This window comes from Agelaius tricolor, unplaced genomic scaffold (genome assembly GCF_023055355.1).
Source record: "Agelaius tricolor isolate 1412-34295 unplaced genomic scaffold, bAgeTri1.0.p SCAF_10, whole genome shotgun sequence".
NCBI lineage: Eukaryota > Metazoa > Chordata > Aves > Passeriformes > Icteridae > Agelaius > Agelaius tricolor.
Genome location: NW_027269270.1, coordinates 15255824 through 15270474, shown reverse-complemented (window position 1 = coordinate 15270474; position 14651 = coordinate 15255824).

Genomic DNA, 14651 nt, shown 5'->3' with positions numbered 1-14651 from the left:
TAGCAGAGACATAAAGGGCACAAGAGCAATGTCTTATACAAACAAAAATAATTCCAGCACCAAAAATACTGGTAAAATAAATCACTATCCCTTCCCTAGAGAGAACAATTTGTTTTAAAAATCATCAAAATTAAAATCAGAATGAATTACATGAAGTGCATCACTAGCAAAAAGAGAAGTATAGTGTTATACACAATTCTGCCCTTGCCTGCAGATTTTTCTTTATGTAATTAATTGGGGAATGTATACTCTTAACTTATATATGCACTGTTGCTGATGAGATTTTCTTTGTTGTCTTACTATAAAAAGGGAGTTGCATTTCTTCTGAATTTAATACAATGCAATAATTGACTTTCCTGTTTTATTGGTCTTGATGTAAGTCATGACAACATTAGGGCTACTTTGTAAGGTGATGATTAACCTTTTTTTACTGTTTTCATTTCAAAAATTTATGAACAAAATTAAACAACTGCCTTGACGGACTATTATGTGCTTTTCTTAGCAGAAGGGATTAACTGTTATAATTTGTAAATTATGAAGTCTTGCATCCATTTAACAAAAATGCAGTACAAATTTAAGCAGAGAACATGTAGTCATAGATAGAAATTAAAGTGAATATTTATATGGTAAATAAATCTTATAGCACTAGAACTATACAGAGGCATAAGACACTACTAAATGAAGTGAGATGAAGATAGCAGTGCCATGTTCTTGTTCTGGGCTCCCCAGTATAAAAAAAAGAGATGGAGTTATTGGATGAAGAAAATTCAGCGAAGTCACAATTTGTTATTCATCTGCTTGTTTCTGATACTAATGACACCTGGCCAGCTCACACCAAGTGTACTGTAGAATAAGTTCTTTCTTCAATTAATTTATGGAAGTCAAGAAATGCTAGTTAGTGCCCAGCTCTTGAAGAATTCACATCTGTGAGTTATTCTGCCCAAATATTTTCTTCCTTTCTCCTGCTGACCACATCTGATCAACAAGACACTTAAGTATTTGCAGAGCCAATCTACCAACTCCAGAAGGTAAAAAACTATAACTGACTAAGTAAACTCAAGGGAGATCTGTTACATAAAACAATGCAGGTAAAGAAAGAAAATATCTGTTATGGTCATCTTACCTTTTACTTTGACAAAATTTTAAGGCATGGTATACTTGGAAGCAGAGAACATCTCTTTTGTGACTGGAATAGCAACATTTCATCTCGAAAGAGAGGCTTATGAGGGAAAGTACACTGCTACAGTCCAATTTTATTACTCCACTATCAAAGGATACCAATCATATATTTCCTGAACACGGCTGCCATTGGCTTCATGTTCCTTGTTACACTGAATAAATAAAATCAAGAGAAAACAAAACTTTAAGCGTTCATACTTATACGGTACATGGACTTCTGTCTCACTTTTCTGGTTGCTTAGCTTGAGAAACAAAGCAAAAAAGGAGAAAGGCTACTGAGATATATCAACCTATGACTCGAAACATTTTTTTCTGTCAAAGCCTATTCTTTCCTATGGTTTGTTATTTTAGATGATGAATTTGGAGTAACAATTATGACCGACACTGTACAAGTAGTAAGCAGTAAAATAAGACACAGTTAGAAGATTCTTTTCGGTTTCTTCTTTCTATATAAAAATTCTTCTGTCTCAATGAAATGCAGTGTTCAATCCCACCAGGTTAGACTTGGTTCAAGCTTTGTGCCACATTTTTAATCTGAGTGCTCAGGGCCAAATTTTCTTCAGAATTACTCTAGTAACACTGACTGCACACAAGTACAGTCAACATTTCTGAGATTTCTGCAGAAAAATACTATGTCAGCCAAAACTGCATAATACATATTCTTTGTGTCTAGGACTTACTGTGCCTACCATGTCTGCAAGTTCTACCTATGGGGGAAAAAAAAGCCAGACCAGAAATTACTACTGAAACACAAAGCAGCACTAGGGAAGGGTGAGCTGACACCTTTGATCTTACAGCTCATATGCCCCAGCAGGAAACATGAAGGCTACCTGAGGAAAGCCTGACACACACTCTGGTAGTTTGAACCCAAAGAAAGCACCGCAGCTGCTCACAGAGCAGGTTTCATTCCAAAATACATGGTTTCCTTAAAAAACCAATAAATTACCCCAGCTGAATTTGCAAGATCTTTGTTGATTTGGTTGGTTGTTCAGGTTTTTTTTTTACCCTAAACTATCTCCCAGAGTCAGTTTGTAAAACTGAACATAGGCCATCAGAAGAGTATAATTTTGATTGTGATGCTCCAAGAGTACATTCTACCATCATCTTTCATTTGATGTTTCCATAATTCTATCTATAGTGCTGCTTCCCCAACTCTCCAACCACAAAATCATCCTACCCTGAAAGAACCATATGCCAGCACTACCTCAAAAAAATAAAGTAGGAATTCATTTTCTTACCATATGTAAATGCTCTTGAAGAACGCTCACCTATTCCTGTCCTTTCATTTTGCCTCACCAAATTTTTCTGGTCTCAATCAAGACAGATTTCTTCACTTCCTACCCAGTGATATTTTTCACCTGCTTGAAGAAATACCTCCAATTTATCAATCTCTCTTCTTTCATCTACTGTGCAGCAGGCACCAGTTCTTCTCCTTGCTTGTCCTAAATCTCCCAGGCTCATTAGTCCTCTTCTCCACCCTTGATCTTCATCTTCTTCACCTTTGTGATTGTCTTGCATGTGCTTTCTGATATCTGTGACTTTGTAAAAACCTTTTCCTTTAGCACTGCAGTACTTGTGCTTTCTTCTGTGACCATCTCTGCATGATCCTCTAACCCTGCAGTATTTCTTGTTATTGCTGTAAACTGCTCACCTTGTACTTTGCTTGCAGGCCTGCCTCCATTGGCTTCTGAGGAATCAGACTATTTCTTTTGTCCTTTCCTGATCAAGATGCTCTCTCTTTCCACCTTCCATTCCATGAGTCATCCTCCTTTTTTTGTTCTTGTACACCTCTCCAACAGATTGATCCCACAGCTTTACTAAGAGATAATTGATATCTCCCTCTTCCCATTTGGGGAAATCTAAGTGATCAAACATCCCTGCTTTTCTCATCAGCTGTTGTTGTCACATACAAGGAAGTTATTGCTCTTATAACTGTTTCCAAACTTACAAAATTATACTTGGAGAGTGATGGCATTGCATTAAGCTGAAGAAACAAACATGTTTCACAGTTTTATGCTATATTTGTTCATGCTTTTAGGGTTGCAGCACTTTAGAAACAACTGCAGAATATGATTTTCTTAGGCTGTTTATACTGCCATCAAGAACAAGCCTTGCTGTAAGCTTTGAAGTTGGACATTTTTGCTTTACGCACAGTAGTGGTCAGCATAAGCACTATTGAGGTGACATTGCCCAGTCTGTATCTCAGGTAGTTTCAGCTCTTAACTCAGGACTAAAATGGTGAATCAATGTCTCTCAATATACCTTGACATCTTTCTTTAGAGAATAAAGGTTAGCAATGGGATTTCAGGAAAACAAACATTTATGCATATCAACCTGATGGGCTCCTATTTATTTTAATTTTTTAGATTTTGTAACAAGGAGGGATACTTTATGGAACATAAACTCCCCTAACAAGATCCAGAAAATTTACAATTATTCAATATTTCTGGCTAAAATATTTTCAGCTGAGCTATGTGAGGACACAAAAAATAACAAGGACAACCATTTTCAGACAACCTCTTGTCTTGTTGGCATCAATTGGTGATAGACTTTGCATTGACCTGGATCAGGTCCCAGTTAGTTGGAAACAGTATGTGCATGCTCCAGCACTCAGGTGATGAAATGGTTTGTTAGCAGAGCACATGGTTTTGATTAGTGGCCTAATGAACTAATGCCTTAAATCAACAGGAAACACAGCATCTGGTCATCACTTCATTGCTTCCTTAAGCCCCAGACACATCTTACTATCACCTCCAGCTCTCTTATGCTACCCCATTGCACAAGAATGTTAAGGAAGTCGTTTTTCTGAAGAAAAAAAAGAGTAGCTATTAATATATTAATTACCACAAGCTAGACACAGGAAAAGAAGTGTTGCTTCTTCCTGTATTCTATGGATGAAGTTTCTGACAACTGAGACAAAAATCTTAGGCCTTCTCTAGTTTTTACCATCCAGTATTTTTTACAGCATGTTCTTTGAATAACTGACCAGATGTAATGATGTAAGACATATTTATTCATTCATAAATGTATTTGTGTCTAGTTGATATTGAATTTATACTGATATTAACATGCTATATCATATTGAGATGTTTCTGTGGCAAATACTTTTACTTGGTTTTTACAGAGTCCCCGATCCCTACCCAAAATTCTCATTAATAGGGATTCCATATTTCCACACAGCTTGTCAGTTTGATTATTTAAGTACTTATTCAGCGTACTAAAGACCCTAATCACCCCTTCAAAGCATGCAGCTCTATATAAGGCCTCCCATGTCTGAAATACATAAGGATCATCATCATCATAATAGCATGGCAGCTGTGCTTCCCATAAGCCAGAAAAGTTGATCCTGTACACAACAGACACACCTCAGCTACTGTGTGCCATCTGCCTAGTTAGCGGTTAGACAGCCACAGCAGATAGAAACAGCTGCTCCTGACAATATGAAAAACATCAGTACTTCCTTAAAGGCTTTGGCAATGTGGATAAACAATTTCAGTGAAAAGAATATTTTAAATTGCTGCAAATTTTCGATGCAACTGCTATTATGCATCACACCACAACAAAGTGATTATGCTCAGTAGAATGGATTTTGTTCAACTGTAAGAGTGTTGAGGGATTTTTTTGTTGTTCGTGTTGCTTTTGGCTTTGCTTTTTTCCCCCTCAGTTTTACAGAATACCAGTTAAAAAGGCTAAAAGACTATTTTGCCCTGGACAAGGTTTCATGGCGTACTAAAATAATTTACTGTGAGTTTTTTTCTATTTCATTCTTTCAAGTAAAACAATTTTTACTTTCACAAGTTCACTGTGGTCTTCATCTTGAACTATTTATTTAGGCCATTTATGTAAAGACTGGATTTCCAAGAAACCTAAATACTGTGTCTGGTCTGCAGCAAAATGATGATTTATAATAAAGCCAAATAACGAACTACTTACAATTGTGGGGATAGGAGTGTGTTTGGGAATGTAGAGAAACAGCAAAATCCTTTATCTTGGCAGCTATGTGTTGCGAAAAGGTGAATTTTACAATGAGTAAATGTTCAAATGCAACAGATGCATAGAAAGATGACAGGCTATAGAGGATGGGTGAATGCATGTGCACTACACACACACACACTTCATACCTACACAGTTTTTCTCTTCTCCTTTGTTACTCCTCATGAATAAAGAGAAAAGCTCTAGGTGTCTGCCTCTGGAATGAAGCTGCTTGTTCAAACTGGGGGCTCTGTGCCCCTTTGGAGGTCAGCTGGCTGCAGGCAGGAGGAGTGGAGGATAGAACTGCTCTCTCTCACCTGCCTAACCATGCATAAGGGAGCAGACATTGCATGGTGCCTCTCACCACCTCCTTCCTCTCTGAGTGCTCACAGTCTGGAGATGGACTAGCAAATTACTATAAATAGGTACCAGCAGTGCAGAAGACAGGCATGGAAAGGGTTAGTAGTACAGACTCCACCTCAGAAACTGATAAGGAAGTAAGATTTATTTATAGAAAAAAAACCCAAAAGCTATCTGGAAACAATTGCTCTCTTATATTTTGTATATATTAAGCTTTCTAGCTATCTCTAATAAGTGTGAGATTTATATTAAGTGTGAAAAGATCAGTAATGGGAGGCAAATTAATGAGAAACCTGCTGTCACATTACAGCATACGTTTTTAATGGACGTTTTAAAATATTTGGACAAAATATCTATATATTTTTAAAAGTGAATTCTTTAACTGGTAAATGTAATTAGCTAAACCTAAAGCAAAAAACATAAAGGGACAAAAATTGATTTAATCAAAATATTCTGTCATTGCCATACATAAGCCACCAGAATATCTTTTCAACAAATGAAATTATTCTTTATTTTATGCTTTTAAAAATGCATTAGTGTAATTGCTCTGCAACAAATTACCTTCTGTGCTATAAGCGTGGCTACAACATCCCTCGCATGTACATCAATTGTGCATACTGTCATGATGTTCTGATGATCACCAGGGGTGAGTTCCCCTAACAGCATGTTTATAAGGGCATTCAGTTGAGCAATCTGCAAAATAATTATATTTCAATGGAGATATTACACTGTGGGGAAAAAAACCTATTATATGTCAAGTGCTAAATGGAGCAGTTATAGAGCCAAGACACATTTATTGGTGCTTTTAATCAAAGCAAATAACTTCTGCAAACTAATAATGGTATTGTTTTCTTACAATTTTAATTTTACTCCTGAATTACAAAAATACACTTTTCTGTGGGTTCCCAGAACTTAATTTCAGAACAGATAAATACTAGTCTGATACTGCACTTGGAATGCTACTCTGTAATTGCACATGTGAGAAAGCTACCAGATGTTTAAAGTATCACACATATACTCCAAAACTCTGCTTCCAAACCAGTCACAATACACTTTATGTTTACTACAGAAAATGCAGGGGCTGGGGAGGAGAGGGGAAACAACAACTCTCTGGGGCCTGATTGTCTTGGTCATGATGGCTTCTTTGTGTCAGAGAAACATGAAAAGCAGGATCCCTGAACAGCTTCCTTCATCAGACTGCTATGCAATTCCCCATCCTGATAGGAATGGTGACACTGAGGAGGTGGCCCAGAGTGCCTGTCTTGGTGGCCCTAGAAGCCACTGGCAGTCATTATGAATTAGATTTAATTCCCAGGCATCTGGACATCTTAATTTAAAAAGTGATGCTTCTGAACAAAAACAATAGATTTTTTGAATTTTTTTTGGGGGAGGTTGGAGGGGAGGGAAGGGGATGGGGACCCCAGAACAGTCCTCCTAAATAACACTTGCTATGAAATAACAGTAAGCACATATATGCTTTTTAAATGGTTCCAAGACAAATCTTTCTGACAGAGCCTGCCAAAGATATTTAGGCATCGATTTTGAAAAGCTGGTTCATGCAAAATCCCAACTTTGCAACAGGGGAATGTTTGCATTGATGAAAGAAAACACACTTACGTCCTTAGTAGATTGATATAGTAGCAAGTAGCGTTATTTTTTCTAGAGATCACTAGATTTTGGCATTTACATTTTATAAATCCAATCCGTGAAACTTTAGTGGTTTACACCATAAGACTTATGCCTTTGTTTAAAATTATCATTTTTATACATTTTGTGCATAACAGGTTTGCATACCTACTTGTGATTACAGACTTTCGGATGATTTCCAACCATCCTTCTATAACCTTGAAGATTTCAACATCTTCAGCATAGTCTCAATATCTATCAAATAAATTGTTTTAACTGATTTAGTCATTTATTTTCACATGCTGCTGCCGCTTCAATAATTTTTTCTGCAAAAAATGTTGCAGAGTTCCTTCTAAATTCACCATTATTCTACCTAACATAAATACTACTTCCTCTAACATCTTAAAGGAGTAATTTTAAAAAAATCATTAGTAAGTGTGAATAACATCACAGATTTTGTCATGATGCTTCTGAAGATCTTCTTGCTGAACCTGTTTCCTGGCAAAATGCAAAACACACAGACCTGGAACCTGGGCAGGCCAGGTGACTACAGCTCAGCACCCTGGAGGACAGAACAACCTCTATCCTAACCCCAGGCTCTGAGCTACACGAGTTACACTGTGAAAGACCTCAGTCCTGTAAAACACACTGTGATCTGCCTGCTCAGAACACAGGTTTGTTATGAATAAAACCTTTGGTGTTCTGCTCTTTTCACCCAGTCTCCTTTGAATAAAAAGCCCTACTTCACACCTTACGTGAATTTACAGAGACAGATGAAAATAACTCATTTTTTATGCTTGTCTTCAATTGTGCCTTTCTCCCCAAGCTCTTACAATAGGATACAAAAGCTTGTGAATCCAAGAGAAAGAATTTCCATTAAATGGAACCCATAGAGTTCCCTCAAAGGAGAAAAGAGCTATAGAACAAAAAATGGGGTAAAAATCACCAAACTTCATTTTCTCCCAGTATACTGTTTATGCAGTAACACAGTTTATGTGCTCCACAACGTGCAGCACTGAATGAATTTTTAGCCTGCTTCCTACCAGTATGAAGAGAACAATTTTGGTGGCCTACATCCAAAGACACAGCAGTGGATCACAGTTCATATTACTCAGTGATTGCATATAATTTGGCATCGCTGAAACAATCGCAGCTCTGAAAAGGTTGAGCTCTGGGCTATTATGAAGGCTAAATTAACTCTCATCACTTGAGTGAATGATCCATTCATATCAAGGTCAAAATCACTAGTTGAGCAGCAAAGGCAAGATGGCATTATAGCTGACTGACCTGCAGTTGCATATGGGCAAGATTTTATTATTCTCAGACAACCTGAATATTACTGAAAACATTAGTTACTTACTGTAGAAAAAGTTTAAATCTCCATGGATAAAGTAAAATACATCCTGTCCTTCCCCTGCTCACTTTGCTCCTTGGGTTCAGACAGAAGCATGGGTGCTTTAAGTGACTGAATTTGCTGTGGTAGGAATCAAAGTTTAGGAGGAAAACAAGGTGAGGCTTTTCTTAGTTTCCTCTTGAAAACTCTTAAACTAGCCTGTAGATCAGGCACTTGAGTGCATTAGCAAGACAAAGAGAACAGAGAAGTTGGTTAGCAGGTGCTAAAGGGAAACTAGGGTCTTTCAGAGAATACAATTTTCTTTTTCTCAAGGAAAAATAGTTGTCTTTTTATTAATTTTTCTTTCCTTCTCTATCCCCAAATTGAGCAGATCAAACATGAAATCTCCATGTCATAGAATAGTCTGACACTGTTTTTTCAGAATGAAAATTAATAACTATATTAAAAAACTTTTTTCAGAACAAAACTTTTTTTAAATAGTTGTCTGAAAAGACAATCTTTCAACATTTCTGTTAATATTAATTTCCATCTTTTGACTCAATATTAATCTTTGCATCCATCTGCACAGTCCTAAGTTAAGTTCTGATTCTCCATGGCTCACATTCTCCAGGCAGCCCATATTTCAGAGCACACGTTGCTGTGTGGCTGCATTACATCCCATTATTGGCAGCAGTGGCTGAACTACACGAAGACAGCATGGTTTGTCACGGGATACACAGCCCAGCAGAAGAATTCAAGTTCCACTGGGGAGGAGTGGGAAATAAAAAGAATTAGCTGCAGTTCTCAGTGTAGGCCCAAGGGAATCAACAGCATGAACTGTGGAGCTACTTGGTTACTGGGACCTCTGCCTTATGCCACACTACAGTAATTACTTAGCTGCTATTTTTGGTTGAAAATACATGGTTTCATTTGCTTTTCTTGACAGGGAGTTTACCCAAAGTATCATTTTCCCACAGAAAATGTTAATGTCTTTTGGGTTTCTTTCACTTGTTTGTTAAGGTGTTTTTTGAGGGGAAAAATTTCACTAATTATTTTTGATCATCCAAACTTCCTGCTCCTCTTAGGAGCCTAGGCTGCATGTCAGGCAATTCTGTCTAAACCTCAGTACATACTTGTTCTGGCTCCTAAGCCTAGGTGGCTGTGGTTATGCTGGCTCCTCAAACTGGCTAAATTATTTCATTTCCAGTGTGTAAGGATACTTTTAATTAGAAACATAAATCTTTACATTCTGAGATTTCTAATTCAGCTCCAACAATCTTTCCATCATCTTTACATAAAATTACACTTCAGTGAGCCTCAAGGGGAAACAAAAAAGAATACAGACAATAACCATACTTTGTACAATTAGCAAATGGTTCTGGGCTAACAGAATGGACAACAAAGATACCCATTTTCCCTTGAGTTCTCCTCAATGCTGCCTATTTGGCTATGACCTCAGGATCCACTGAGCTTCTCCATTAGATGTAATAGATAACATGGTCTGAACAGGGAGACTAAGGTCTGTAGAATTATTTGCTTCCTATCTTTGAATTCAGCAGAACATCAGGCAAGGAAATACACTAGTCAGTAATCTGACACATCCTTTGCAAAACACAGGGCACTGAAGAGTACACATAACCATTATTTGTTCTACCAGGTTCTTATTGTCACCAAATTTTAGGTAACATTGTCAAATAACTTAAGTACTTTGCAATCTGTTGATAGATGTTGAAGAAACCTACAGTTAGAATAATTTTCATTTGGCTAAAAACAGTGACTAAAGAACACAACTATCCAGGATGAAAAGTTCCCCTGCTCCGAATGGTTACCCTCAGAAATGATTTTCAGTAAAACAACTTCAGAGGAAGTGACATCATGGAGAAGTGGAACTCCCACCGTCCCCAGGGATCATAGAATCCTTCTGGTAAATAGCTCTTTTTAGAACTACTATAGTAGACATGTCAGAATTTTAGTTGTCATTGAAGGAAATTAAACCAAAGTAGAACAAAATGAATGGAGCCAAAGGGAGCCAAGTCATTCTTCTATTTTCTATACTGCAATCTTTCTATATAACCTTACTCTCTAAACAGGTGTTTGACATCAGACAAAAGATGCTGTAAAAATGAAAGTATGTCCATTGTTTTAAGGTCATTTTCATTGGCATTTCTAAAGCATCATAACCTGAAATTCTAATCTGCAAAACAGCTCTGTGTAGCAGAACGATTCCTGTTTTGCTGAAATACAAGTTAAACCATTTGAGCACATAGGCGCATCTGGTCACCCTTCAAAATAAGGAACAGTTGCTTCTGTTACGTGCACATCTGAAGCATGCACATAACAAAATGACTTTGTTGATAAATGATTCACCAGTGAGGACATCTTTTCTCCAGATGGATTAATATTATTTTTATCACAATATTTTCCAACTCTCTTATGCAAAATATTTTTGGTCTGCCAATTTCTAGGAAGTTCCTTGAACATTACATTGTCTTAAAAAATATTAAGATTATAAAGAGGATTTGAAATTAACTCACTGCACTGGTGACAGCAGACACGTAATTAGAAATTGAGTGTTTGTTTCCAAGAAGGGATATACCAACATTAAGAGCTCTAGCCAGGATTTAGGAGATTTGCTTTCACAGAAGCTCTGAAGGTGTCATTTAAAGAATCACAGAACTTTCAAGTTCCCAGCTGTAAAGTAGAGCTAGTAGCACTTTCCTATCCACAGGAGTGAATACATTTCTTATATTTAGAAAGATTAGGAGATATCAAGATATAGAGTAGGAAAGCATTTCCCATGGAAACCAAAACCTAAAAAAGTTGGTGTAAAATTCAGTAGACAGTTTTTGTTCAAACAGTTGGTACTCAAAGAGTTACATTCAAACAAAAGCATATGAGAGACTCCCATTCAGTTTTTTCCCCCAAGAGATCTCAGCCATTGTCTCATCAGCCTTTAGAAAGTGCCCCAGCCACTGAGACATTCTTCAATTCCACTTTGATGTTACCCTATATTGTACAAATACTTGGTGACCTCATCCTTCTGCCCCAAACCAAAGTAAAATTTTCATCTATATAGATTGCTTTGCAACATTTGTCAAACCGATCTATGGTATGTTTAAGTTCATAGAAGTCCCCAATACACACAGAAATTTTTAAGATAGGAAAGAATGAGAATTATTATCTTCTACACTTGTTTGATCTAAGTTAGCAGTTCTTTCACCTCCTGATCATTCATATCCCCAAAATACTGTGGGGGGGGGGGAAGGTTCATTTAAAAATTCAGTTTTTAAAGTAGGGTATGAATAGAGAGACACCTAGCAGAGTCTGGATTATTACGTGTCCACATTGCATCATACACTACAGCATATGCCACAGTTGAAATGGCCATGATATGAGGAGTATCACAATACAACACACACAAAAAAAAATTTAACACCATACCTCATCAGAAGACTTCAGGTGCCTGCCCATACAGAGTAACACCATACAACTTCAGAAGGCTTCAGGCATCTGCCCTTCTTGTTCTTTAGCTCAACCTTTCATACCCCTCATGTTGATGCATTGCACCTGTGTGCCCTCTGTTCCCTTTGATGATTGGTCAGTGCTCCACGGCTCATTGCTTTCAATGCTGTTCACCTGCTTCTCATAGCTGTAGCCCAGTAGGGATGAGGCTCGGCCACAGCCCCACTCCCAATCACCACAAACTGTGTACCTACATGTCCAGATGATAGTTAATTCCTATAAACCACCCCTAGGATGTTAATTTACATTCACCATTGTGTGCACCTATGTCTTTTTACTGCCGTTTTCCCTACTGCTTTAGCTACACATATCTGTTCAGCTCACAGCTCCTCTGTGCAGCTGTACAATGAAAAAGTCCTCCATGTCTTATACAGCTGACAAACTTTGCTTTAGAATTAAGGTACAAACATTGCAGGAATAAAGTTATCCAAAATTCTGCAAATGTAGAACACAAAGGCTATTGTGCACATAAATGCTGGTTTCTGATTTACAAGAAGTTTTAATTTGTTAAACTTTGGCTCTTTTCAGATGCATAATCCTTGATTGAACAGTGCATATCCCATGTCCTAATGCTTTGACAGGTCTTCATTTCTTAACAGCAGACCTTTGTGAACAAAATGACAGAAGCACTAAAGAAGCAAGCAGGTCAGTGACTACATCTTGGAATTTGACTTCTGAATCTTATGTGAAAGGCAGTTGGGTAATTTGCTGGTTATGGAAGAAAAAATAAACTCGGTGAGATATTTTCAGAAGTACTTTGAGATTTGGGAGTTCAATCCTGTAATACTCGTTTCCCCAATTTTTTTAATCCTTTGAGTTCAAAAACTCTCTAATGAAGGGAATTTAACAAGCTACAGGCTCCTACATAATGCAGAGTACTCAGAACACGAGAGATTATTTCAAGTAGCGAAACACTGTTCATTAGGGAAATGATCACATTTGCAAATCTTCTGAGCTCCATCTCCATGTGCTCATCATTTATTTGTTTCCATGGGGTTTTCATCCAATCTTTAATACTTGTCTATAAAATTTAAAAAAATAAACAAACAGCTTCTACTGCATTCTCAGCAATGCCCATGGTTTCCAACTCATCAGCAGGTGAATATTTATGAATATGTATGGTATACAAATGTAACAATATGAGTTTCAACATTTAAAATCTACTGATGCTGAAAAGTAATCTAAGAGGATTTTTATCTTTTGTGCTAGAATTCTGTTTGTTATAGGGAAGGAATCCTTAACTTTATGGTTTGATTTTTTGCTTGTTTTCAAAGTAAAACCACATTTCTAAAGTATTAAAATTCCACAAATAGGAATCAGTTCACTTCTTATTCAATATCTTTTTAGTAGCATTAATGGATGAGAGGTGTGCAGGTAACAAAATAGAAAAAACTAAATTTCAAACCAGAGATAAGCAGGTATATCTCTTTTACAATAAAAAATGCATTGGCTGAATTTGTCTCAAGATTCTCAGAGAAAATTCCATTTAGGTAAATGTTTGATACTCAGGGAAACTGAAAGAAAAGTATACATTATTTAGGTGCTGTAGTATAAGCAAGGACTCCAAATAAAACTGTCTTTTAATGGAATTAATATTAATGGGGAAAAACAATCCCAAAAGTTCTCTCTTGAAAAAAATCACCTGGAATATGTATTCAGTAAACAAGGTTGCATTACAGCTACTCTAAGTAACTCACTGTCTGGGTGCTCTACACCAGTGTGAAGTGACTTTATTCCTGAGAAATTACTCCACTATGCAAACAGCTCTGGGAGACACTTGAAGATGATGTATAACCACAATTATAAGTATCTTCCACATGTAAATCAGTAGACTAGAATGTAACAAAAAAAAGTCCACCTAACATGCCGAAACATATGTTTTTGCTTTGGGACTAATGATTCGTTGAATTCAAAACTTCAAATACCTCATGAGTATCAAAAATTCTCATTAACAAAAACCAGTTAGCTGCAACACTCCCATTTTACAGTGACAGCAATTCCATTGCAGCGGCAAAATCTTTATGGTACAAGATACTAAAACCAATAGAATGTTTAGAAATAAACTTTACAAAATGTTTGGGTTCTGTAAAATAAGTTCAAGGTTAAATGAATTTATATTTTCAAAAAATGAACAATGTTTTGTTCATGTAAAACTATATAAATAAAAAATAAGGAAGATCTTTTGCTTCATAATCTTGTCAGGCACTCTGTTTCATCAGAGCAGGAGCTTTTCCTATTCTTCCACAACAATAACTTCATCTCTGAGGTAACTGTGCACTCATGGACATTAAAATAAATTTTGTCCTCTTTTGGAGACTGAATGGCTTGTGTACAGCTGCAATTACCTCTGAGGAAAAGCTGATGAAAAGAGAAATCTGTGATGACCACTGAAAGGGACTCCTGTCATTCTGAACAAATGCAAGTAAAGCTGGATGCCAGATTAGTGACTTAATCATAAAATATAAGTCAATAGACAGGATTCTGTTATAATCCATCCAAGGCCAGGTTTTCATAGTTCTTATGTTACAAAATAGGACTGCTGCAAAGGTTATTCTTCTTGGGGATTATTAAATGGCCATTTTGAAACCTCCTCTCTTTAGGCTAAAGAAATATAGAAGAAAACGAAAGACAGTTGTATAATTTCCTGAAAGACACTATG